The 25,473-nt window shown below is 56.0% G+C and overlaps 1 protein-coding gene across 9 annotated transcripts in view; it reads left to right on the forward strand.

Moving 5' to 3' along the window:
- Positions 1–1,442: 1,442 nt before the first annotated feature.
- Positions 1,443–25,473, forward strand: part of CHD6 (chromodomain helicase DNA binding protein 6) — an 84,567-nt gene continuing 60,536 nt past the window's right edge. For all 9 annotated transcript variants that reach the window (XM_082325952.1, XM_082325956.1, XM_082325953.1 and 6 more), the window contains exon 1: positions 1,443–1,530. The gene's annotated coding sequence lies outside the window, so the exon portion shown is untranslated. The remainder of the gene's footprint in view (positions 1,531–25,473) is intronic.

Consider the following 25,473-nt stretch of genomic DNA (forward strand, 5'->3'; position numbering starts at 1 on the left):
GAAGATGTAGACTGGAGCAAGTGAGAAAGGATAAAGGGGAATGCTGCAGAGAAGGAAGTCCTGCCTCGCTGGGAAGAGCACAGCGGCACACTGGGCTGCGCAGGGGACCCGGAGGAGGCGTGGGACGGGGTGGGTGTAGCTCCCATAGATCTGTGTCCCTCGGACGTGTCCTCTGTGCGTGATCTACACGTGTGCAGTGCCGGGCAGCTCCGGCGCACACCAGCACTGCCCAGGGGTGCTGCCTGCTCTCCGCCCAGCAGCCCTCCGTGACCGGCCCGAGCGCTGTACAGCCACGAGCACGCATTTGGGGAAAGCCGGGAGGCGTAAAGGGACGGGCCAGCCGGACAGCACAGGACACCAGCCCCCGCCGGTGCTGCACAGGCCAGGAGTGCAGAGGGTGCACGCAGGGCTGCGCCAGCGCCCCGGGGCCCGGCGAGCGGGACGGCGGCCCTGGGCCGCGCTGCGCTGGGTTCATCAGCCCCGAGTGCCAGCGGAGCTGACGAGCGCCAGCGGAGTTTCCTTCTGGTGCCGGAGCTGACCGGCTCAGAGCGCCTCTGCCCCGGCTGGGAGGCTGGAGCGGCTCCGCGCTGCAGCCCCGGTCCCCTGCCCCAGCGGGCAGGCAGCTCACGCCTGCTCGGGCAGAAAGGGCGCCGAGGCTGCCGGCCGCCGCGGCAAGGGCGCTGCCGCCGGGCTGCCGGGCCGGAGGAGGGACCGCGGCTGCTGCGCAAAGCCCCCGGCGCTGCGTGCCCAGGCCCGGCCCCCGAGGAGGTCCGGTTGCGAGGGCTTCCCTCGGCACGGCCACCGCGGCCGGCAGCCGCATCCTTGGCCGGGGCCGGGCCCGGGCCTTGCCCGCCTGCTCCCGGCCGAGGTCCTCCCGGACAGGCGGCTTACGCAGCCGGTGCGCTGCGCCGGCCCGCGGCGGGTCCCCCGGAGCGCCCCTGCGGGCAGCGGCGCGGCACGGCACGGCACGGCACGGCACGGCACGGCACGGCACGGCACGGCACGGCACGGCGCGCCCTCCCCGCCGGCCGCCGGCCCCCCGCAGCCGCCCCCGCGCCCTCCCGGCGCTCTAGAGAGGCCCCGCCCCCCGCGGGGCCGCCCCGGGCGCCTTCGCACCGCTGCAGGCCTCAGGCGGGGGCGGGGGGCGCGCGCTCCGGGCCGCGGCGGGGCCGGGCCCGGTTCGCATCCGGGGAACGAGCGGCGGGCGCGGACGTGGAGGGCGCGGGCGGGGCGGCGGCGGCGCGGGGCGGGGCGCGGGGGCGGCGGCGCGGCCAATCGCCGCCGCGCTCTCATCGGTGCAAACAGGAGCACAATGGAGCGAGCGGCGGGCGCGCTGCAGCCAAGCTTGGCGCGGGCGCCGCGCGGCTGACGGGCCGGCCTGCCAATGGGCGCCGGCGCGCGGCGGCGGGCAGCCAATGGGCGCGGGGCGGGGGCGTGCCCGGGCGAGGTTAGGGTGTCCTTGCAGGGTGCTGGGCTAAACTTCACCAAATAATAGCTGTTTGTGTTTGGGCGGCCGAGGAGCCATTTTAGGTAAGTTCTGCCCCGAACTTTTGGGTTCGCCCGCCCGGCGCGGCCGGGGGCGGCGGCGGGGCGGGGGGCGGCGGCGGGGCCGCGCCGGGGCGGCGCTATGAATGGACTCGGCGGCGGCGGCGCGGGCCGCGGGGCGGGCGGGCGGCGGGGCCGGGGCGGCCGCCGGCCCTGTCATGGCTCCGGCCGCGGGGCCGGGCCGGGCCGGGCCGGCCGCGGGTCCCCGCTGGCGGCCCTCCCCCGCCCCCCGGGGCTCGGCGGGGGCCGCGGCCCCGCCGGCCGGCCCTCCCTGCCGCTCGCCCCCCCCCCCCGCCCCGGCCCGCCGGGCGCGGGGAAGGCCGGGCCTCGCCGGGCCCCGAGCTGCCGGCCCGGCGCCCCCCGCAGCCGCGGCGGCCCCGGGGCGTGCGGGGGGCCGGGGGCGGAGGCGGGGCGGGCTCCCCCCGGCGCTGCGCGGAGGCTCCTCCCGGCCGGGAAGGGGGGAGCGGGGCCCCCGGCCCCGCGGCGAGCTGCGCGGCCGCAGCGGCGGCGGGATGCGGGGTGCCGGCAGCCCGCCCGCGGGGCGCGGCGTTCCGCCCTCGGTCCGGCCGCGGCGCTCGCGAAAATCGATAATTCGGTCTTTAAACTTCGCGGGCGGGGGAGAAGCGGGCGCCGGTGCGGGCCGGAGGCCCCGGGGCACGGGCTGCCCGCCGCCCGGCCCCTACCCGGCAAGGGCACCCGGGGCGGGGGACGCGGGGGATGCGGTCCCGGGGCCGCCCCGGGCGGCGGCCCGTCCCTGCCCGCGGCGGGTCCGTCCCGCTTCGCCCGCCGTGCGCGGAGCGGACGAGGATCTGTTGTGACATTGCAGCCATGTCACAACAGAGGCATCGCAGTCACGTTGGAGTCGCGTCTCGCTCGCTGCAGTCATCGCGCCGTAGTCGCCCCGCGCAGCCTGGCGCCCGCTGTGGTTTGGGGGCCACGCTGTGGGATTCTCCCTCTTCTCACCAGTGACTTTCGCTGGCGATTGAGGTGGATTTTAGTCTTGATCAATGAGGTTTGTAGGGTGAACGCTGCGAGAGAAACGCACGCAAACAGAATACGGAAAGATGAAGAGAAATCATCCGCCTGTATTGCTGCCTAGCGTGCACGCCCGTCCTGGAGCAGCTAACGTTTTCTCCGTTTATTGATTTGCCTTCCTGACAACTACGCTAAACTCGCAGCCAAGTTGGGGACCGCGGAGGCCAGGCAGACTGCCTCGGCGCACAGAGAGCTGGTTCTGCTTGGTCTGCTGCCGGCCGTTGATGCGGTAGAGCTTTTCAGTAATTTTTTGCTATGAAAAGTGCTTGGTTTATTTCTTCAGTGAGTTGGGATGCTTTTAGCCAAAAGCTCAGGGTTTTTCCGTTGTTTACCTCCTGCTTGGGAAATGCAGCAAATGCTTTTGGGGTTGGAGAATGAGGGGCGAGGGGTGGAGATGGCTCGCTGTGGCTGTGCGCAGCGTCCCGTAGGTCTGTGCAGAAGTCTCTGGCACCCCTCTGCAGTCGCTGGCCTCCCTGGCAGAGGGCTCCTCGTGGGCAGACAGATGTGCTTGTAGTTGTTGGCTGTTTATCCCTTCCCCCTTCGCTTGTAGGGCTACAGCTATTTGGCAGCTGGTGCTGCCTGTATCTTTTTAACTGGTGTGGGGTCATTTGGATTAGGGTGTTGCCAGAGGAGAGGGGGCACGGAGCTCTGCGAGTATTTTCCCCGACGTGCGGCGTTGCTGTTGGGCCCTGTTCAGGTGATGGCACGGGAATAGGTGCCGCCTTACCTCTCCTCGCCCTTTGTTTACCTCATCCACGCAGGATCTCTGCTGTGCTGCTTTGCAGAGAAATTGTTGTTTGGTCCAGCTGTTGAAGTATGAAGCAATAACAGCATATTTTTGCTCTGGGAGCAAATTCTTCCTGGAATAAATAGGTTGTTTCTCTCGAGGCTTCTGGCCTCCAACTGGGTTGGTTTTGTTCAGGGCTGCCACTGGGTTCCTTTCCCACTTATTTAGTGGAAAATTGATTCCTCTTCCACTACAAAGCTTAATGTGGTCTCTTTGCTTTTGGAAAGCTAATTCTGCCCATCATCTCCGAATTGGTACAGCTGCCTAAACGCGCAGGTCCTTCAGGCGCATTGGACATGCTGCTCCGTTTCCCTTGCTGCAAAGATGGGAAGCGCGCAGCAGCGGTGGGGTGAAGCCGATTCAATGTTGCCCCTCGAGTGCTTCAAGCTGTAAAGCACGATAACTAGTAGAATTGCATCCTCTCAAAATGTCTGTGTGTACCTTGTGCAGCAGAACTGAAAGTGTATATTACTATTCTTCAAATAAAAGCCAAAGTCAATGAGAGCACTTGGAGAAAGACTGATGTTGGTTTGTTTTCACTTTCATGAAGTTTGAAGCCCATCCCGCAGCCGTGGCTGTTTATTTCTGCCTATTGTCTCTTTCCTCCAAGCAGAAACGTTGATTGTCCTGTTGCTGAGAAGGCAGTCGCAGCCCCTTGCTGCGGGCCAGTATGGATGGGTTCAGAACTAGCCTGTCTGAGTCTGTGAAACCAAGGCAGCTCTTGTGCTGTTTCTCAATGCTTGTAGTGTGTGAGTAATGCGCATCTCTTGCAGAAGGTGCTGTCAGGGCCCCTCGCTACCTTGTTCTGAGCGCTGCTGTCTGGTTTGGCAGCATCCACTTGAGTTTACCTCTCCCTCCGTTGTCCTGCGTGTTGGCATTGGGGGAGAGCGGCTCTGTCTAAGCTGCTGGTTTTTGAGCAGCTGGCCCTGGATATGCCAGTGTTAGCCTCGATGGTCAGTGCTGTGGGTATTTTCGGGCTCTGTTGATTCCTAGTGGCTTGGTGGAGGAGGCTCTCAGGGGAATGTCCCATTTTCCTGACTGCTTTTTACTGTATGTCTTTAACAGAAAGCAAATCTCTGCTCCCCCCCCAAGTGTAATCGCAGTAATTTTTAAGATTTAGTCTTCCTTGAGAGATCTTTAATATTTTCTCAAGAGCTTCTCCAAAGACATAAACTTTTACAGGTGGATAATATAAAGTGTTTGACTTTTATGGTTTGTGTTATTTCAAGAGGGGTTTGCACAAGCAAGTGAACCTGTTTTTGCGAGATGGCAAGGCTGAGAGCTCGGCTGCCAGAGCAGGCCTTTGTTTTTTGCATGAAGCTGCAGTGTCCTGGCCTGTCTCGGGTTTGCAGAGATAAGGGCTGGTATCGTGCACATCAGCGTGCAGGAGAAGCTTGCCCTTGCGAAGGAGGGGAGAGGGCTGATCAGCCTTGCACGGCGAGCGAGCCCTTGGTGCAGGAATGTGGACTCGGTGTGTTGGGTCTGGAAAGCAGGCATGCGTAGGGAGGCTTCTCTGAAATTGTCTTAAAGAGACACTGGCAAGCACGGTGGTCTTACTGGGCTTCAGGGGAGCCGAGAGGCCTTGTTTTCATTGCTCCCTTAAGTAGCAGTGAAAGCATTTCTCCTCTCTCATCCCCAGTTTCCTGCCTGGGACAGTGGCATCAACCGCTGGTGTTGGTGACTTCGCCCTGGTCTGTGAAAGCAGGAGCAGAGCTGTTGTTGGGGGCCAGCGAGCTGTGTAAAGGGGAGAGAAGATGGTCAGGGTGAATGGTCTATATGTAGCCGAGTATCAATGCTTACTGCGGGCAGAGTGTTGGTGATGGCGTGCAGGTGGGTTCTCAGTACCCTAAAAAACCATGAAAATGGAGTTACACTTCACCCTGGGAACGGTGGCAGTGTCAGTGCCTGCATTGCCAGCGTGTTGGTGGTGGGACCGAAATCTTCTAAGAAAGCGCAGGTCCCCTGCGTAGCAGCGTGCTGCAAACGCTGTGCTGGGCAGTGCCTGTCCCAGCCAGCCTCCAGTGATCCTCGGGCACGAGCCCCTGGTGGAACTAACAGAGCTGGGGAAAGCTGACCAAACCGTCAGCAAAAGGGGAAAAACGTGGTGCTGCGGGTGTCAGCTTGTGGCATGAGGAGACTCTGATTTTGCTTTCTAATATTTCAGGCTGGTGCAATATGTTTTCCGTGTGATAGGACAATGCCTTCAACTTTCCCTTATATGGGAAAATCTGGTATGCAGCCTAGCAATCTGCCAATATGTGGCTATTAATTTTTAGCATTGTTACGTTGGATGTGTCCAGTCAGCCTAAGAAGTAGGAAATACCTGGGACGCTGTGGCTGGGCTTTCATGTTTGAGGCAGGTCCCTGACAGATATCTGGGGAAGGGTTGTGGCTGTGCTCTGGGGAATGCCTGAGCACGCTCGGCTCCTCGGGAAGTCAGCTGAAAGCTGGGAGAGTTTGGTGCCTGGGTGTAGGGCTCCTGCCCTGCACTGCCCTTGGGCCCAGTGCTCAGAGAGGAGCTGAGGGCTTTGGTCGTGTCGGCATCGAGGTCAGGGGAGCGCTTGACCCATCCTTTGTGCAAGGACCTTCCCCCTGCCGAGGAAATGCTGCCTTGAGGTTAAGGGTGCACGCTGTTTCCGTGCTGCAGCCTATTGCCTCTAGGGGATTCCCAGCCTGTAGTGAGTATAAATCCTGCTCTAACAGGAGCAAACCACTCTTTTCAGTCTGGAAAAGTGAGAAGTGTGGGAACTGAGTCCCAGTCCCTCTTTGTTTTTCATGTGGGCACTGGAAATGAGCTTGCAGAGGTGCGCTGGGTATGGATCAAGGAGTGCGGGCGTTATCGTGGCGATGAGATGCTGGCTTGGCCATGGGGTGCACATCACATTTTCCAGCCCTGGTTTCTCTGTGAGGGATGCTGCTCGGTAGCAGTCTGACGATGCTGTTATTAACAGCTGCCCTAGGAGGGACAGCATGCCTTCGGCAGTCCTGCCTTTGCCCTAACTTTATGCAGCCCTAATGTTGCACTAGTATAGGTAGCGCTATCTGGTTGGCTGTTTTGGGGTGGGGTTTTTTTTTTTCAATTGTGTTTTAACTGGTGAGATTAAGTTTAGATCCCTTCTGGTGAAGCTTTCTGATGCTTGTCTGGGTTTCTGCTGTTTGGCTCAGTTGTTATGGGAAGTCTGGGTTGAAATGCAGGTAACTCATTGCTTCCTTTTGGGGTGACTGTGCCAAAAGTGGGGGAAAGTTTTATGCTTGTCAGCGTCAATGTGCAGAGTATTTGTGTTTCCTAAATGTTTCTGTGAAAGTGTGGGATCTGTGTAGCCCTGCTTTGCATTCGAGTAAAAGAAAGCAATATCTGGGGTCAGACCCATGAACTGGCTGCATGTCCCTGTTAACGTGCGTGTTATTGCAAGGGAGGGACAGGTAGGCAGTGGAGGGCAAGGTTGTTTCATTCAGTATCTTATCTGGTCCTAGAGCATGTGTTTAAATTGCAGCCTGGGAGCTCTTGCACAGGAACATAGGTGGGAAGGAGATGAGCCTGCTGTGAGGGACCCCAGGCCAAAAGCCTGTGCAGATGCCTGGTGGGGGGAGCGCCGGCCCGTGTCCCTGTGGCTGGCCTGCCGACAGGGTGCCTGGGGGCACAGGAACCACAGCACCTACTGCCCTGAGGGTTGCTGGAACTCCCGAGGATGTAAGGCCCCCACCCCTTCCCCCAGGAGGTATCTCATTTGCATTTCTTCGAAGGCAGAAGCAGGACTTTCGTTAATTGAAGGACTTCAGCTACCAGGCCCTCCATGTTAGCAGCCGCTGCTGAGAGTTTTGGTCCCTCTGTATTGCACTAGAAATAGACATTTTTTATGTGGCCATAGTTGAGTTTCCTTCAAAAAACTTACAGTTGTTAAACCTCTCTTCAGAAGTCATGAAGGTAATTAGATAACTTAAGTTGTTTTATGTGCTTTCTGGTTTTTGGTCATGAAGGTAATTAGATAACTAAGTTGTTTTATGTGCTTTCTGGTTTTCATTTTGCAGTTTAACTTACGCTCAACGGCTACCTTTGAAGGTGAATGCCAGCCTTAGCAACATGCTAGGGTGCTACACACGGGAACAACGGTGATGCAGAGTTATGGGGGACTTTCACTTTTTTTGACGTATAGATAGGTGAAGTATTGGTTCTTTAAGAAACATTAATGCCTTGTTATATATGTGCATCGAGGCAGAATTAAAGTTAGTCCTAGATACAAGAATAAACATTAGTGCTTTGCTATAGACGTGCTGTGAAAGCTGCTATTTTTGTGTGAGCCACTGCCTAGAGTTCTCTAGGTCTTGTGCTCAGAGCACCTTTAACCCTAAATGTTCATCTGGCTTGGTTGAACTTGAAACATACTTAAGATAAAATGAAGCTTAAGTGTTAGGTGTCTGTTAATTGAGGATCAGAGAAGAGAGAGTTGTTCTCTCTTGATGACTTCTATATATGTGCATGTTGCATCCTGTGCTCGCTTAGCCTGGGAAGGAGAGCAGTGGGGTGTGGGAATGCACAGCGTATTGCTCTTATTTGTATGCTTCTCTGCTTGTTGCTCTAGGGCAAGCAAAACCCTGTTTCTCAGTAATCTCTCTCAGTCCCCGTAGGGTGCCCCTCACCAGGGTATCTGAGCTTTTCCCGGCATGCACTTTTGTGCATACATAAAGGCAGGTTTCTCTCCTCCGCCGCAGACAGCAGAGACTGTGCTCTGCTTGTTCGCTGTGTGGTGATGTTGTGGGGAGGCTGACTGAAGCAAAGCTTGCGCTTAGTGTGAAGGTGCTGAGGTTTGTGGTTACCCTGATTTCTTCAGAGAAGTGGTTACAGATTTGTGGGCCAGTCACAGCGACTGCTCCACCTTCTTGCTCCGGCGGGTGAGAATTTCTGTCTGAGAATAACATCGCCGTTTTGGAGTTGGGCCGGTCCCACATTGTGCTTTGAGAGTGAGGACCAGGGTCCTGAATCCAGAAGGCAAAGGAAGGAGTGGGTCACCATGGGTACAGGCTCTTTGAAGCTTTAGTAGCTGTAATTTCAATGAGAGTGGCCTCTTCAGGAGCCCTGTAGTGAGGTGTGACTCTTCAGGCTTGCAGGCCATGTGTGTTTGAATAGGTACAGCTGTGCCCACATCTGACAGGACATAGTGCACTGTGTGTGGAGATGTGGTTATCTGCAGATGCTGCTCTCCGGTGTCTAGACAGGCTTTCTGCTGGCCGCTCTGCTGAGCAGAGAGTGACATTAGGGCTGAGGAGTTCTGGACAGTGCTCCTAAACCCTTTCCCGGATCCAGCTCTACCTCCTGCTCTTTCTGCCACCCTGAGCTGGGAGACGGAGATGCCTGACATGGAGAAGAAGTGGATTTCTGGACCTTGTTGCATGCTAGTTCCTCCAGAGATGTCTTCTGAAGGAAAGGGTCAGAAAATGAGTGGCTCATCCAGGTACGGAGGGAGAGGAGATGTGGAAACAATGTTGGCATGGACTTCTGACAGGTACATGCAGTAAGAGTGGGTTAGGACATGGGTCTGTGGGACCCGTGCTCGGCTGTTGTGTCCAGAGTTTGCTTGCCTGGCCTTCGTGTTGCTACCTGTGAAAGGAGACCGACATCTGTAGGCCTGCCAGGCAAGCAGGGACAAGATTCTCTTGGTACTTTGGTGTAGCTGATGCCTGCTGGCTCTGAAGTCCCAGCTCTGCTTAGAAAAAGGGACTCTGCAAAGATGGTGCTCTGCAGTCGGCGTTGGTGGGTGCAGCTTGGGCATGCTCTGGCAGGAGGGGTGTGCTCCCTCCCTGGGCAAGTGTGGACCTCCCGCCTGGCGAGGCTGATGCTCTCTCCACTGCTCCCTGAGCTGGCCTCTGACTGAAGGGCTTTGTGAGCTGGGACAAGAAGGGGCTACCTCTCCATGTGTGCCTTCGGTAGCATTTTACTTGCAGCATGTCTGGGCAGGACTTTGGGTGCTCACAGTTTAAAAAGGGTACCCAAGTGTATGAAAGAACTGCCTGTGGCTGAGGAGGGAACCAAACCTGGTGTTGCTGAACTCCAAGCATTTGCACATGAGGAATCAATGAATTTCTTTTTGGCACTTCTCTCTCCCTCTCATGCTGGAGTGTTTCTTGGGATGCTGTAAAAGACACAATTGCAAGGAAGCATTGAGATGATTGAAACTGTTCTTCAAAGTAGCTTCAGCTGAGATTGTGGAGAACTTGTATCCCAGAGAGCTAAATTCAAAATAAACTGGAAGCCCTTGGAGGTAAACATCAGGGAGTTACAGTCCTTGCAGGGCAGAGCAGTTGAAGCGGAGATGCATGTAAGGATGTGGACCTGAGGGCTGCGGGCTAGCGGTGCTGGTTGTGAAGGGTGCTCTTGCTCTGTGTTGCATCAGGAGAGTTTGCTATGCCTTGCTTTCTCTCCCTGTTCTTTAGATGCTTGGGAAACAGGTCTGATGCTTCAGTATGCAAGTTCTCAGGCCTGGAGAACAGCAGATTTCTGTCTTGCTATTTCGGGCGGAGGTTTGCCAGTTTCTCTTAGGGTGTACAGGCAGAACAGATGCCGTGAGCTGTGGGACCTCACCACAGCATACAGTAAACTCTTGGGCTGTGGTTGTTTGGGATGTTGCTTTCCTGGGCGCTAAGGAACAGCTTGGGTCCTGCAGTGCCTGGCACTGCTGCATGCAGGGGTCTTGCCAGCCAACCTTTCTGCCCTCTCTTGGGGTGGGGTGGCCTGGGTTTGCAGTGCTGGCAGGGCAGGTGCAGCCTTTGTGTGTGCAGGAGCTCCTCTCCAACAGGGCAGCATCAAGCAAGTGACCTCTGTAAGCTGGTGGTGGAGATGTCCTGTTCTTGGGGAGTGAGCGGTGTAGCAAAATGTCCTTTTGCTCCTGGACGTCCCTTCCACTCCTCCTCCAACCTTCACTGTGTGTGAGAGAGCACAGACCGAGCTGAGCTTCCTTTGTCACCTGGGTTTTGAGGCCACTAGGACCAGGATCGCAGTGCTGCTTAGCCCGAAGGAGAGCTGCTTGCTCGTCAGACGCTAAGACATAGCTTGGGATCAGCCTTCAGTGCCTGTGCTCAAGAACTGTGGCATGAGATGTGGCCACGGTGGGCAAAGCAAGGCTGGCCCCGAGCTCGCTTCGTGCACCGTACACCCCTCCCCGCTCTGCTGCCCGTACGCAGACAAGGCATTTGGCAAAGCAGTAGTGTCCATCCTGCTTGCGAGGCCCTGGAAGCGCTTAAAACGCTGACTGTGCTCTTGTGGCCCAGCTGCTGGTGGCTTGGCCATGTTTCATTCAGCTCCTGGCTTGCATCTGTTTCTTAGGGCATGTTCCCATGGGCTATTCATGAGATGGAATGGTTTTCAGCAGGACTGGACTCTGCAGTGGGGTTACTCCTGGGAGCTGTGGCTGGTGTTGCTGTGCCATCCCAGCAGGAAAACTGCTCTGGGTGTCAGATGTGCTCTTCATATGTGTCTACAGCCAAATCTCGAGGTGTGTCGCAAGTTCTTGTTCATCCTCTCAGTAGCCCTGCTGTGAAGGCTGATTTTTATCCCCATTCTACAGGTGGAAAATAGAGGCACAAAGGGCTCTGATTGCCTTTGAGGAGCTGTCTGCAGTGTGGCAAAGCTGTTTTCTGACAGCTTGAGTTTGCTGTGCAGGATATTAACAACAGCAAGAGGGGAAGATCTGTGCTTTCAGGAATGCCATCTCATTTTTTAGCCATCTGCCTTGGGATAGCTTGAGTTCAGTGCTCTTCGGTGTGTAGCTCTCAAGCAGTAACCTTATAAAAGGTTCTTTGAATTGGCCAGCTGTTAAGGTCTACCAGTTGAGCTGGCTTTTGTACACCTTTCGTACTAATAAAGATGCTGTGGGCTAAATTACGTGCGTAGTGGCATCTTTACAGGGCTGGTGACCTTGAGGATGGACTTGCGCAGCTAAGTGAAGTTCGGAGAGTTTGTGCGTGAGAAATAAAAAGCAGCAGGAAAATGTGCAGAGTGTGCAGGGTGCTGGTTTCTGCTGAAACCTCTATATCCCTCCTGATAGCTGGAGAGCAGCTGGGTGGTTTGCCCTGTTGAAAGAAGCCTCTGAAGCAGCTGGCAATAAACCCTGTGCTGCCACGGGCCCAGTAATTTGGAAGAGGCTTTTCTCATGCTACTGGGAAGACTAGCTCCTCATGACCACTGGCCCAGGAAGCCAGAAGGAGCTGAGCCCATGATCCCATCTCTGCCCAGGGGTAACAGCCAGGTACTTCAGAGAAGAGAGCCTGCTTCTAGCACTGAGAGTGTGTCCTCAGAGCTACTTTGCCTGTTTCCATCTAAAATGCAGCGAGGGTTGTGTTGTCACTCTGGCCCGAGGCTTTGCACAGTCTTTTTGGCAGCCTTAGCACAACCTCCCCTTGGTACGCGGGGCTCCCTGTCTTGTGGAGGAGCAGATCGGGTGTACAATCCCAGGCTGAGGAAGAGGAGTTGTCCACCAGGCATCTTTTTCATTGCCGGCAAGCTGGTCCTGCAGCTGTGTTGAACTGCCATTATGAGGAGCATGCCTCTGGCTCCTGGCAGGCAAGGAGAGGCTGCAAGCTGTCTGCCTGCTGCCCGCGGTGGGTACAGAGGGGCCGGAGAGCGGCGCGGGAAGCTGTGGGAGCAGCGGTCTGCCATAGGCTGCCATGGTCTGCACAACCCGGGACTCTCCTGCAGCATGTGGATACAGATACTGCGTTTTCCCTTATTTTAAAGTAGGAAGTTAAGTGCTGGCAGTGTGATGGATGAAGTGGGAAGACTTCATGGCCACTGGCACAGTCTGTTCCCTGGACACCCTGTTCATGTCCTTCCTTGTTGACTTGCTGGTCAACATGCCACGGCTGGTGAATAAGTGGAAGGAAAACTGCACTGGTGATGGAGAAATGGCTTGTTAAGATTTGGCAGACAGGGCAGTTAATTTGGCCTGTGTGGTGGCCTGGGTCCAATGCCACACCAGAGCGTGTTTGTGTTTAATGGGGAGCGGAGGTCTGGAAAACGCCACGTTGGTGTGATGGGCTTTGCTGATGGCAGGAGCTTGAGCTGGTGATGCTCTTGACAGGGCACGTGAATCGTGCTGGTGGGGAGCTGCCCTGCAGGGAGCTGCTGCGGGCGCAGGAGTGCTGCACGTGTTCACGCACACACCGGCGCGCCCTCGCCCATGAAATCCTGGCCCCTCGGCACTGCTGAGGGTGGTCACAGGCCTGCCGCCGCGGGAGCCCAGCCTGCTGGGTGCCAGCTACGAGGCCGGGCAGGCTCGGCCTACCTCCCTTCTCTCTTCCTTGTCTGCATAGGTACTGAGCTGTAGAGATTTGGTTTATTTTTCCTCTGTTTTTTGCCTTGCTGATGTTGAGGATTAAAATCCACTGCCTGGGGCTTATGAGCAACTGTTCGGAGTGAGACTCTTGGCCTGCTGATGAGAAGACAACAGACGCAGGCTTGAGAAACCTGTCTCACTGCTGGCAGCCCCTGCATACCAGGGTGATGGTGTGGGGAAGGGGGTGCAGCTAACAACACTGGGTGCGTCCCCATGGTGGGGAAGGGGGTGCAGCTAACAACGCTGGGTGCATCCCCACTGGGCAGACGCCCACCTCTCAACCCCCAGCGCTGCTTGAGAGCTGTGTGTCCCCTCATTTTGAACTGTCCACGAAGGTGATGAGAGAAATACATTTTAGGGTGAGCTCAGACCTGGTTTCCCCTCTCTTGAGCAACAAGCTGGAGTGCCATGTCTTTGCGCGCACGCTGGCTGGGCAGGCATGGCTTTGCGTTTCGTGATGTGCCTTCGCTGAACAAAACTGAAGGTGCTTCCAGCCATTCTGCTGCTTTCCCTCCCCTTGTGCGGTTGGTCCCTGCTTGCTGCTGTGCTCACTGGAGTCTAAGCGAGCCCTCGGTTCTCAGCCCTGTGGCACTGTGCAGCTTTGAAATAACTGCTGAAGGTCATTGTGGTTATGGTCTTGGGTTAGGAGCTGCATTTGAAAATTCTCCAAAAAGGAGCAATTGCCGTTTTTGCCACGTGAGCTTGTCATGACAGTCATGAAGCGCAGCTGACGGAAGCTGCATTACTGGGGGCTGCATCCAGCCTGCCTGTGCTCTCTTGCTCGTTGGGTGCCAACAGAGCATCCTCTGTGCGCGGGCAGCGGCACTGTCCCAAGCGTCTCCCCGGGGTCTCTGACATGGCTGTCGCTTTAGGGCTGAGAGCTTGCCTGGGAGGGCTTGGGAGCAGAAGTGTTGGTGCTGAGCAAGCTTTTTGGAGGGGTAATGCTGTGCAGCATCGCCGTATTCCTTGTCCATGGAGCAAGCGGCGAGGAGGTTGTGGCTATTTCTTGCCTGCCTGTCAAAGTCTTGTTGCCTCTTCCCCTGTGGGGTGGTGCAGTTGGGTGTCCTGGGAAGGCACTGCATGGCTTGGCTGGCAGGATTGCCACGAGCACTGGCTGTCCTTACCAGCAGATCTCTCAGCTCCCCTGGCCCCACAGAGAACACAGTTAATTCCCCCCCGCCCCTTCTTTTTTTTAAAGATTAAAATATTTTAAGAACGGAAAATTGCTTGGAGCACAGCTGCGACTCCCCTGGGGCTGGCCGTTGGTGCGATGCTCTGCCCGGCCTGCCCTGGACATGTGCACCCGCCTAGGGGTGTTTGCTCCCTGACTTTGGATTATTCGGACCTCTTTGCACGCTCCTTTCTCCCCTTGCTTCCTTCGTCCTGCGGTGTGTCCCGCTCGGGGGAGCGGGGCCGTGCCCCCTTCCCGTTGGGGCCAGGGAGCAGTGAGGGAGCGTCAGGGCAGCTCTGAAACGAAGAGCGTTTGGCTGCTCCGCGAAGCCTCTGCAGTTGGGATGCTGAAGGGGTCTTGCTTTCCGTAGCTGTGTGCGCGGAGCTGGGGAGCTGCCTCTCCGCTGCCTCTCCACAGCCTCTGCTTGGGAACGAAAAATGTATGCCGTAGCTGCCTCGCAGCAAGCTCACAGGCTCCCCAGCCCCCTGCCTCACTGCTGCTGCTTCTCTCTTACTAAACTACTGGGTTATTTTTAACTTGGAAAAATTACAACCCAAGATTTGCATTCTCTACCCCCAGCGGAGGGCTGGAGGCAGGATGTGGGGGAGGCACTGCGGAGGGCTGGGAATGCGGCTCACCGCTCCGGCAGGCCCCGTTTCCAGGGGCTCATGCCCCCTGCAGCACTGCCTGCCGGGCTCCGCATGCTCGCCGAGCTGCGAGGCTGCGCAGAGGGGAGGCGGGGAGGCCGCTTCTCTGCTCGACGCGGCTGGAGTTTCAGCCTGGATTCCCATGGCGAATGCATGGAGCAGCTGCAGACACATAAACAAATCCTGCTGCAGCAGGCTGTGGGGAGAGCCGGGCTCTGGGCTGCCAGGCTGCTTGCATGACAGCCTGCAGACGGGTGGCTTCTGACAGGGGCTGGATACCTCCTTCAAAGAGAAGCTCTTGGGCGATTGAGGGTGTTGCAGAGGAGCAGCCGGCTCGGTTGCTGTTTTGCCCAGTGGAGGCGGCTTTGCTGGGCCGCGCAGCCCTCCCTAACTCAGCTTGCTGAGGGCTGGTTGGGAGGAGCCAGGGAGAGAAGTGTCACTCTTGCGCCGTATTTCTCTTTCCCCCTCCCCTAGCTCTGCCCCTTCAGTGTTTTGCAGGCAGTTGTCTTGTCAGCCTCCCCTGCCTGGATCTCCCCGTGTGAGCAGGAGCACCTCTCCCAATCCGGTGGCAGGGCGATGTCTCTGCAGAGCCCCTTCTCCGTGCAGCCCACAGGAATGTAGTCGCCTGAGTCCCTCTGGATTGCACCACAGATACTCAGGCTTCAAGCTCCGGTAGCTCTGCCGGCTGAGACGTGTCTGTGCAGCCCTGCCTGGAAACAGGAATTGATCAGTTAGCAAGAACCAAACAGCACCAGGGGACTGCAGATGTCTCTCTATCTGCTGTTTGGTGCCTTGGAGAAGGGTGTTGGTCGAGCCAAGCGGATGAAGGACAGTGCAGGCTCTCGGTCAGTCCCAGCTGGACCCACGGGTCCTCTCCTGTTGCTCACCTGCGATGTGGATGCATCAGGTAGGGAGGGTGGCTGGTGCCTGGGCCATGCTTGTTTGTCCTCGGGCTTGCTGTCTGCCTTGCCAACAGCAAAGCTACTGAGGGTGGAGGGTGCTCTGGAGGCCCCTCTCATGCGCAGGCCCTGGGGACCTCTGCTCCAGCGTGCCTGGGAGAGCCTGCCAGAGCCCATCAGTCCTGGCCTGTCGTCTGCTGCTCCATATGCTCCTAGTGATTAGGGCAGGAGTAGCAGGGCAATGCAGCAAACCTCTTGGCAAGCAATAGCCAGTACTTATTTCCCCCAGTTGTCTTCGGCAGACACAGGCACCCTTGCTCCTTGGGGAATGATTTGTGTTTGCTCGCCAAGGCTGGTCCCTTACCCCTAGCATGCTGATCCAGCTTGGCGTAATGCGCTTCTGGTCAGTGTGCTGATGCAAGAGGCTCTCCAGGCTGTGGGATGGGGCACGCCATGAGATGCTGATGCTGTTCCTGTGCCTCTGACCCGTGCCAAGTACCAGGACCTTGGGAGTTCCTGCTCGAGCAGCAGTATTAATGCCTCAGCTCTGCAAAGGCCTGAAAGGTTTCACGTGATGCCTGACCCTGACACAAAAATGACATGGCTCGGTGTCGTCTCTGCATGGTAGGGAATGGCTACTGACTACTCTCCCCTTTCCTCAAGGCTGTAAGGTTTGTTGTCAGGTGTGAGACACTGCTCCTCCGTGTTTGAGCCAAGGGCTGCTGCCATGATGACAGCAGGTGGTGGGGAGCAGAGCAGCTCCCGGGCTGTCAGGGCTGCAGCAGCACCTCTTTCCCTCCAAAGAGCTGCTCTGCAGCTTGTGTGAGGCAGTGGGGATGTCCCCGCCACCCCAAAACGGTGTGTATACACAAGGACAGCTGCTGACACTGGCATAGGGGTTGGTGGTGTGGGGCAAAAGAGACAGTCTTCTGAAAGCTCTCGGTTGCCCCATTGCCTGATGCCCTTTGTTGCTGCCTTGTTTGGAAGGGCTGAGCAGGGCCCTTGTGCTGTGGCCGTGGGAGCTGCCTGCAGCTCTCTGCTGCTGGGAGCACCGGCTCCCACTCTAGAGAGATCTGAATCTTCTCATCAGGCTGTACTTTGACCTCGGCCAGCCTTTTCAGGGCAGGTTAGCACATCGTCTGGTACCAGAGCAGCAAGGGTGTGCTGAGCCTCCCCGGCTCCACCTGGGCTAGCTGCAGTCCACGAGCCTGGCTTGCTGCTGGCCAGCAGGTTTGGACCCGGCACCCCTGGCTAATCTCTTTTCCTTCAGGCTGTGCCCAAACACTGAGGAGATGCAGCAGTTCCTGAGGTGCTTCAGCAGAGCAGACGTCTTGTCTGAAAATCAGTAATTTCATGGCATGGCTGTGCAATTCTCCTCTCTTCATCTCCCTGCCTTCCTGCTTGTCCTTTGGGGCTGCATGCAAGTGCTGTGCCTGTTTGGGATCTGTATTTTCAAGGGATCCTTTCTGTAATCAAAACTGTAGGAGGGAGGAGAGAGAAAGGCCACGCGATGTTGAGCAAGTGAGCAAGGCTTGCATTCCTCATCTGGAAGGAAGCGTCACCAGAAGTCTGCTGACAGATGGAGGTCAGACACTTCTTGATGCCTCTATCTCAAAGGAGCTTCTTGCAGTGAGACCTTGTCCTTGGCACCTCCCCGGAGCCTGAGCCTGCTGTGCTGTGCCTGGGCTGCTCCTGCGCCTGGCGGGGGACCCTCGGGCTGCGGGGAGTGTGGCTGGCAGACGGGGTCAGCCCAGAGAGGGTGCATCTCCCGTGGGGCCAGTGGCAGCTAGTTTGGGGGATGAGTGGGAATGTGTGGAGCCGGGTATACTGTTCTAGAGTACTTCTCTGGTTTGTAGTAAGCAGAGGGGCCTCCAGCCTGAAGTGTGGGGCTCCTATTCCCCTTGAATGTCTTTGATGAACCACAGAATGAGTTCCTCTTCCAGTCTGCTGTGTAGGGAAAGAGGCTGGGAAAACTGCTAATCTCTAAATGCTGGCTTTTAGCTCCTGGTGAGGGTGGGCAGCTGAGGCATGGACCCCAACTCGTGTTTTCAGAGTGATTTAAGATAGTGTTGTGAGGCTGCAGTGTCACTCTGTGCTCCTGGTTGGCAGCGTGGACCGAAAGTAGTTGCTGGAGGGGCTGCTCACCTCAGCCACGGTGCAAGGCAGACTGTGCTCCCACTGGACTCAGCTTGCTTTGCTTCAGGAGCAGGTGTCAGGGGCTCTCACTTCTGGCCTGGGACCCGAGTATCCCAGAGACCTGCTGAGAAGCAAATGCAATCTCTTCGCTGGATTTTTATCACTTCATCGAGATGTGGCGTGCGTGTGCAGGGTGCTGAGCGGCCTGGTTGTGTCAGGGAATGTTTGCCACGGCTGTGGTCTGAAAATCGGAATTGAAATCTATCGTGTAGGGGCACGTCAACTTACAAGTGAATGTTCATGGTGCCTGTGGCTGCAACCCAAGGTGACTACCTGTTTCTGCTCTTTGCTGCGGCAGCTTCAGAGGGGCTTCAGTGCATAATTCCTACTTAGAAAGTGAAAAGAAAGAGTGCAGGTTTTCTGAGTGTTTCTGAGCCAGTGTTTCTGGCATATAGGTGGACGTGCCCACGTGCACCTGTGGGTGCCCCTTGTCCTTGAAGAGGTGGCTTGTGAGCACTGCTTGCTCTTTGAATCCCAGCTCCTGCTGTGCTTCGTTCCTCCCTTGGAGAAAGCCACATGCCCCTTTTGTTCATCCTTCTGAAGAGGATCGACAGTCTCTAAGGACCTGACAGTTGGGTGTTGATTTTTGTTTTAACTGCACACTGTTGTTTCCTGGCTGCAGCTTATTTCTACAGATAAAATCTGTTCTTTTTCCCTTTGAAGAAGGAAGCCACCTGCCTCTCGCAGGCAGCTGAACATGGCACTGTACTGCAGGGATCTGCTCTAATAAAGTAAAAAAATTCTCATCCATAGTGCCGTGCTGAATAAGGAGCTTTCTTGGGCAAATGCCATCAGTTTCTGCAGATGCTGAGGCCTCTGCTTTGTCTGAGTTCGTAGCCCTTTTGACGGCTGGTGACAAGCTGCGGACACGACCTGGGGGGAGCAGGCAGGGCTGTGCTCACGCCGGCCCTGAGGCAGCCCCGGTGCCTGGCTGCTGCTCGCAGGCCAGAGCTGAGCGGGCCTCGGGGAGCTTCTGAGCTGCAGCTGGGGCAGGTACAGCTGTGCCATGGGGCAGGGGCCAGGGTGCACCGGGCGGCCAGAGCAGAGAGGGAAGGGCAGAGCTTCAAGATAGTAGCCAGGGAGACGGAGCCGGGAAGTGGAGGCAAAGCAAAACCAGGACTGCGTTGAGAGCTGCTGACTCCCACCTTCCCTGCCACGCTGCAGATGCGATTTCCCTGCAGGAAATGAAAGTTGCTCTTTGGATGAAGGCTATGAATAAAACTTTCTTTCTGAAGTGCCTTGGTGTGTCTGTGACTGAGGGGCTGTTGGAGCATCTGTTCCTGTTGGGACGCAGAACACTTGAAGGGATATCGGTGAAAGTCTGCAATGGGGGAATGCCAGCCTGCACTCGGAGATTGTATTTGGTATGTCTGCAGTCAGAGATTGTACTTGGTGTGTCTAAAGTCATCGGTGGGGCCCATCCTTGGTGGTGGTTGTGTGGGTATCTTGGGAGCATGTGAGGGAGAGGGAAGGGCTGAGGCAAGGCTGGATGTGTCCCCAAGGGAAACACAGGGGTAGCCCCTGACTGTGCCATGTGCCTTACTGGTTTTGGGGACCGTTCCCAGTTTCTGTGAACCATAGAATCATATTAGGTTGGAAAAGACCCTTAAGATCATTGAGCCCAACTGTAAACCTAATGCTGCCAAGTCCACCACTAAACCATGTCCCTAAGCACCACATCTACCTGTCTTTTAAATACCTCCAGGGATGGGGACTCAACCACTTCCCTGGGCAGCCTGTTCCAATGCTTGATAACTCTCAGTGAAGAATTTTTTCCTAATATCCAATCTAGACCTCCCCTGGCGCAACCTGAGACTGTTTCCTCTCGTCCTATCGCTTGTTACTTGGGAGAAGAGACCGACCCCCACCTCACTGCAGCCTCCTTTCAGGTAGTTGTACAGAGCAATTAGGTCTCCCCCGAGCCTCCTTTTCCCCAGGCTGAACAACCCCAGCTCCCTCAGCTGCTCCTCATAGGACTTGTGCTCTAGACCCTTCACCAGCTTCCTTGCTCTTCTTTGGATGTGCTACAGCACCTTGATGTCTTTCCTGTAATGAGGGGCCCAAAACTGAACCAAAGCTTCGTCCCCCTGCACCGTTCCACCAAAGTGCTTGTCCTGTTGGGACCTTGAGAGCTGACCCTGTTGGGCTGATCCTCACCTGTATGTGTGTTATATTACATGGAGTACACCTTTTTGCTGGGTATCTTGGTGCTCAATGAACTCGTATTAGCCCAGCCTTTTTTGGGGGATGCACCACAAAATCAGCTGGAGTTTCAGATGTGAGAGCTCACCAGCAGAGTCTCCTAACAGGCAAGTAGGACATCAACTGAGAGCAACTTGGATGGTGCGGACTCATCCCGTTGCCTGCTCTTGGAATACGTAACCTGTGGGCACAGTCGTCTTCTGCTTGTTAACACATGCTATGTTTTCAGCTCGTTGGCTGTGGAGACCGTCAGACTTGTGGGCCAGTCTAATTACAGCTCATTCCCGCAAGATACGTTTTAATGTAATTCAATCTTAGGTGGTGTTGGTGCTCTCTGTGATGAAGCTCCTCTGCACAGTCGGAATAATCCTTGTCTAGCTCTTACTGTTTTGCAGTGCAAATCTTTGCAGTGCCTCAGGCTGGCTTTTTTGTAAGGTTTCAACAAGAACGGATGTTGTTTTTGAGGAAGAGGTTACAGAAAAAGGCAAAATTTGATCTTTTTCCTGTCCTTGTAAAAATTCAGCCAGCCTCAGCAAAGCAAAACAAACATTTGATTTTAAAAAATGCTGTTTGTCACTGTGCTCTATTCCCTTTACACCTGAATGGAGGAGGGCAGAAGCCTGTTACCGTGACTGTCTTTGTGTTACCTTAAATGGAGAAATCATCTTTCTCTCAAACCTGCTCCTCATTCTCCTGCTGAGCCTTAGACAAGGACCTCCAGGCATTGCACGGGTAAAAATTTCTCCCGTCCCAAGTGTCTTGGCAGCCACCTTCCAGCCCCACTCCAACAGCAGCTCCCATCCTTCAGTCCTGTCCCTCGCCTTCATGTTCTTGGGAATGGGTGGACGTGGCCCTGAAGCTGTGTTGCAGACCAGAAACTTCTCCTAGCATGGGCCTCCTGACCGTTTCCTTTCGGCAGCCCCTTTCCAGCCCCGCTCTGTCTGCAGCTCCAGGCTTTCTCTCAACCCTAACTCTCCTTTTCGGGGGAAGCTGTGAAAGCTGCTGAGCCATTTTCCAGACCAAAGGTTTCTCTAAGCCCCAGTCTCTTTGCAGGCCCCCACTTTGCTTTGGCAGCCCATTTCCACCCCTGCTCCAATTGCATCTCTAGGCTTTCTCTTTCCATCAGTGTTGCCCTAACCCTAATTTTATAGCTGAACCTTTTGACGAGACCTGCTGTACAAAAGATGATTCCCAGCCAAGGTCTCTTGGCAACCTAAAATAATCTTTGGCAGCCCATTTCTAACCCTGTCCCAACTGAAACCCTAGGCTTTCGCTTTCTGTCAGCCTTAACGCTAGTTCTCACTTTCCATCTGAGCCTCAGACATGGAAACCCAGGTGAAAGGGTTCTCCCAGCCCAGGTCTCTTGGCAGCCCCCACTTGGCTTTGGCAGCCCCTTTCCAGCCATGGTCCAACTGCAGCTCTAGGCTTGCTCTCAGCCCTAACCCTAACCCTGGCTTTAGCTCTCATTTTCCTGCAGAACAACAGAAAAGGCGCCACAGCCATTGCCCAGATGAAAACTTTGACCCAGCCCCGCTCTCTTGGTAGCCCCTGCTTGGCTGTTGAAGCCCCAGCCCAGGCTCAGCTGCAAGCTCTCTCTTTCACTTAACCCTAACTCTTATTTTTTGTGAAGAGCTGTAGGGAAGATCCCTAACCTACTGCTCGCACCAAAGCTTTTGCTCAGCCCTCTCATCCCAGGGCTCTGGACAGCCCTCGCTTACCTTTGACAGGACCTTTACAGCTTCGCTCCAGCAATAACACCAGGCTTTCTGCTTCTCAACCCGAACCCTCGTTTGCCTGCTGGGCCGTCAGGAAGGGCCCCCCAGCCATTTCCCGGCGAAAGGTGTCTCCCACCCCGGGTCTCTTGGCAGCCCCATTCCAGCCCCCCCCCCCCCCCCCCCCCCCCCCATGTACCCTTTCCTTTCAGTCCAGACCCCGACCCCAGGAGCTGTTTTCCAGCTGAGCTGTAGGGAAGGTCTCTGAGCCATTTCCCAGCTCAGACCTCTTGGCAGCCCCTCTTCCTTTTGGCAGTCCCTTTCCAGCCCCGTGTGAGCTCTACGCTTTCTCTGAACCCTAACCCTAGTTTTCCAGCTGAGCCTTAGTCAAGCCCCCCAGCTGTTTCCCCGATGAAGGCTTTCTCCCAGGTGAGGCCTCTTGCAGCCCCCGCTTTGCTTGGGCGAGCCCTCCCTCATCCCGCTGCTGCTGCACCTCTGGGTTTTCTTAGCCATAACCCTGATTTTCCTGCGAAGCTGTAGAGAAGTCTCCTACTGATTACCTGGACCAGTGATTTCTCCCAGCTCAGGTCTCTTGGCAGCTGCCAGGTACTTTTACAGCCCTTTTCCAGCCCCACTGCAGCTGCAGCTCTGGACTTTATTTGTCTCAGCATTATCCCAACCCTAATCTTATGGATGAACATTGGACAAGGTCATCCTTGTGGAAGGTTTCTGCAAGCCCAGGTCTTTCAGCAGCCCCCACTTTCCTCTAGTGCGCCCTTCCCAGCCCCTCTCGAACTGCAGCATTTGTCTTTGTCTCAACTCTAAGTTTAATTTTACATCTGAACCCCAGACAGGGGCTGCCAGATGAGTCTGCTCCCAGGCCAGGTGTTTTGGCAGCTCCCACTTTGCTTTGGCAGTGCTTTTACAGCCCCGCTCCCCCTGGCTGGCCTGTGCACCTGGAGGTCCCGTTCCCCAGGCTTGCCAGTAGCACAGAGCAGAGTTGAGCTTAGCTGGGGTTCCTTTCCTGGTACCTTAAAATTTTATGTGCAAATTTCTGGACTTTTTTTTAAAGTCAGAAAACTGCTATTTCAAACTCAAGCGGTTGGACAGGGATTGTGCAACATTAACTCGCTTCCCTTTTTCCCCTTACTTCTCATTTGCTCTCAGGGGATGGCACAGCAGCCATACCTTCTCCGGTCTGCAGGGCTGAGGAAGGATGCAGATGCTAGCACAGACAGGCTGCTCTTTCCCAGTTTTGGATCCAAACTTTGGATTTGGATTCTGGTGTTGCTGCTAGCATGCAGCATTGGCGGGCAAGGCTTTCCCCGTGGAAGCGCCGCCTACAGAAGTTCAATTAATAGTGCTTGTGCAACCTTCATTGTAGCATTTTCAGGCTTTTGAGTGCTTCCATGGGTGTCCTTTAAATATCCTCTTGAGATGTGAGGCAGCGTGGTTAAAACGCTGTGAGCACCCCCGGCTCCTGGAGAGGGGGGGAGAGGTGCAGGTCTGTGGGGTGGGGAGTAGATGCTGCTGCCCAGGCGTGGGAGCGGTGTGCTCTGGAGCCGGCGTCACGCTGCCGTAAAGAACGTCTTTATGGGCACAACTAATTTTGCAGCCTGTAAAGTAGTCTTAGGGCTCTCATGTGGCTTTTAAAGGTGACCTGCAAAGATTTCACAGCAAAGGAGCCAGCAGCAGGTTGCTGAGTGCCTGCGATGAGGGGTACGAGCACTGAGGCCAGCTCTGACCCAGGCTGCCGCCTCGGAGCGCGGTCAGCAGTGCTGCGTGCCCCTGGCACCCGGGCTGCCCGTGCAGTGGCCTGGGGAGGAGCTGCTCTCTGCTGCTCTGGGAGGGCGGGTGGGAGATGTCAGGATTGTGCCTCTGGTGGAAAATCTGCATATTTTATATTTTCCTGGTGTGAAACTGCAGCCTCTGAGTCTGGAAAATTGTTTCAAAAAAACAAGTCTGAGCTTTGAACTCTCTTTGAAACCCTCTCCTTTTCTTGGGAAAACAAGACCTTGAAAGAGTGTAACAAGCTGCAAGCTCTCCCTCCTGCGGGCTGGGTGGCTAGCACCCTGCCTCCCCCACGGTTGCTCTCCCCTAGCCCAGCGATGCTCCCAGAAAGCTGAAAATAGTTGGTGCTTCCCATCCCTGGGGCAATTATTTGATCCTCTGCAGCTGATCTGAGCTATTCTCGGAGCTAACAGCTGGCCCCGGCAGGGTCCCGGGTTGGGGGCTGCGCACCCCCAGAACCCGGGCTGGGTCCTGGAAGGAGCACGCAGTAGCCCAGACTGTGAGCTGTTGGCCGGCGAGCCGCCCGCTCCGGCGGTGCCGTTAGCAGCCCTTGGCGCTGGGCTTCCTGTGGTGGGGCCCACTCCTGCAGCGCACCTTCCTGCGTGCGCAGGCTCGTCCGTGCTGCCTGGAAACCTGCGGTTCCCAAAATGAGCTGGATGTACGAGCGAACTGCACACAGAGCTCGCCATTGCCGTCACACAAGGTGATGAGTATTAGAAATTATTTATTCTTCTGCGGTAATATTAAACACCATCAGTTTTGGAAGCAAGGTTGTGGGGGCTGACACATGGTTAGTGTCTGTCTGGGAGCTTCGTGCACCCCTAGCCGCTGCATCAGTATTTCCCTCCTGGTGGCTCTTACCCTGAAGGCTAGGAGGTAGGTGTATGTTGCAGCAAGTGTCTTCCCAGACAGACTGAAGCAGCAGAACAACGCTGCTTGCTGTGCTTACAGACTACTAGCTATGCAGTATGTAAATGAAATTAAGATTAGAGAACATTGTTTGAGACTTTGTTGTCTTTAAAGTTTCAAAACCTGACAAAAAATATGTTTGTCCCATTAAGTTGGGGGACTTCCTTGGGTCATGACTTTGAGACTGCTATGGGATATGTCTGAGGTTGTCTGAGATCTATTTGGTGGGCAAAGGGGGACCCTGAAGAGCTGCTTGTTTTAACGCTGTTTACCAGTGGCAGGCAAGCTGGCATTGTAACTATTTTTGCAAACCACATACTAGGAATTCGTTGGTGTCCTGTGGCAGTTTGTCTTCTAGATTTCCTGCTTCCAGCACTGTGACTTGCAACATTTCTTACAGCCTTGCGGTCGCGGCGGTGTTGCAGGGTTTCTCCACGGCCTCGCATGCCATCACAATGGCCGTGCCGGAGACGCTGCGGGCGGGTGCCTGTGGGGACACCGGGGCGCGCTCGGAGGGTTCTGCCGCAGACGCCTGTCACCCGGCCCTGCTGTTGGCCCGAGGACTTCTCAGATTGGATGGTAACAGTGATGTTTAGGACATGTTCAGCCCTTTGGGCAGACGTGGGCCTGAGAGCAAAGTCTGCCGGGTCAGCCTGACCTTGCAGTAACTCCTCCGGGTAGGTCAGACTCGCAGAGGGGCTGTGAAATGTTCTCCTGGGCTGGCCCCGGCTCTGGGCAGGCAGCGTGGCTGGGGATGCGCTTCCAGAGGCTTAGTAAAAGAGCCAGGAATACTTTCTCGCTGGAGGATGGCTCAGCACGGTTGGAGAAAAAAGGCTGGAAGCTGTTCTTGGTGGGGCTAGCTGCTGGGAACTGGCTGGGGACCTCCTCTGGGCAATGCGCTCTGAAGTGAGGTGCGGTGGGACGCTGGGCAGGGTCCCGGCGTCCCCTGTGGTGGACAGGCAGGGCTGGAGAGGAGCTCTTCCTTGCCGACTGTCTGGCACAAACTTCTCCGAGCTTTCCCCAGCCTCCTGAATTTGCCCCATTTGCTCTCAGTCATGCCAGCTCTTGCAAGCATCGGATGTGCCGTGAAATTGCTGATCACCCCAAGCAGAGTTTTGTCTTGGATTTTCCTGGGGGTTGAGTGCAGAAAGGGCAAGCACCATACTATTTTCAGCTTCAGTCCTCTCTGACTTGAGGCCGGCCTTCCTCAAAGCACAGCCCCAGGCATGCAGAGCAGCAGCAGAGAGCCGGGG

This window comes from Platalea leucorodia (genome assembly GCF_965183815.1).
Source record: "Platalea leucorodia genome assembly, chromosome: 13".
Taxonomy (NCBI): domain Eukaryota; kingdom Metazoa; phylum Chordata; class Aves; order Pelecaniformes; family Threskiornithidae; genus Platalea; species Platalea leucorodia.